Raw genomic sequence first — 1,132 nt, 5'->3', positions numbered from 1 at the left:
AACGACTCAAAACTAGTCAAACATTACATAAACTAATCAATGTATGCTCAAAAGTTCACAATCTTTACCCAACCTAAATTGCAAGATTCCTAAAATTCACTCCCGGGCCCACATGCTCGGATTCCGAAAATATTTAAAGGAAGTTGTTACCCATAACCTTAGAAACATAAATATATGATTTCTACTAAATTCCATAACAAATTTCATGGTTAAATCTCATTTTTAGCAAAACCCTAGGTTTTCACCTAAACTCATGATTTTTTCACTAATTTATATGTTACAATCTACTCATAAACTATGTATTTAACTCACATTGTGTAGAATTTACTCACCTCAAGATGCTAAGTCGAAATCTCCTCTTTGAGAGCTCCCCAGTCGCCTAAATGAGTAAAGAATGGGAGAAAAATGCCTAACTTCGTATTTAATGAAGTGCACTACCCCAACGATTTTCTCCACATCTTAAACAAACGTTCGTCCTCGAACGAGTTTTGTTTCATACCTGAAGTGCTAAATAAGTGTGGATATCTACTCCGCATGTCCTCCTCGGACTCCCAGGTCGCCTCCTCGACTAGTTGTCCCATCCACTAAACCTTTACCGCAAAAATCCTCTTGGATCTCAACTGGTGATCTTGTCTATCAACAATAGCAACTGGCTCCTCCTCATAACCCACAATCTCATCTAGCTGAATAGTACCGAAGTCTAACACGTGAGATAAGTCAGCGTGATACCTCCGAAGCATAGACACGTGAAAAACCTGGATGAACCCCGGAGAGTCTGGGAGGTAAAGCAAGCTCATAAGCAACCTCCCCAACTCACTTCAACACCTCAAATGAGCCTATAAACCTTGGGCTCAGCTTGCCTTTCTTCCCGAATCTCATAATTCCCTTCATCGGTGAAACTTTCAAGAGAACCTTCTCGCCGACCATAAATGATACATCCCACGCCTTCTGATCCGCATAACTTTTCTATCTGGACTGTGTTGTGCGAAGTCGCTCCTGGATTAACTTTACCTTTTCCAAGGCATCTTTCACTAAATCTGTACCATATAAATTAGCCTCGTCGGGCTCAAACCACCCGATGGGAGAACGACATCCCGGACCATATAAAGCCTCAAATGGATCTATCTCAATG

This window comes from Nicotiana tabacum, chromosome 5 (genome assembly GCF_000715075.1).
Source record: "Nicotiana tabacum cultivar K326 chromosome 5, ASM71507v2, whole genome shotgun sequence".
Classification (NCBI taxonomy): Eukaryota; Viridiplantae; Streptophyta; class Magnoliopsida; order Solanales; family Solanaceae; genus Nicotiana; species Nicotiana tabacum.
Note: the sequence above shows the minus strand (reverse complement) of the source record.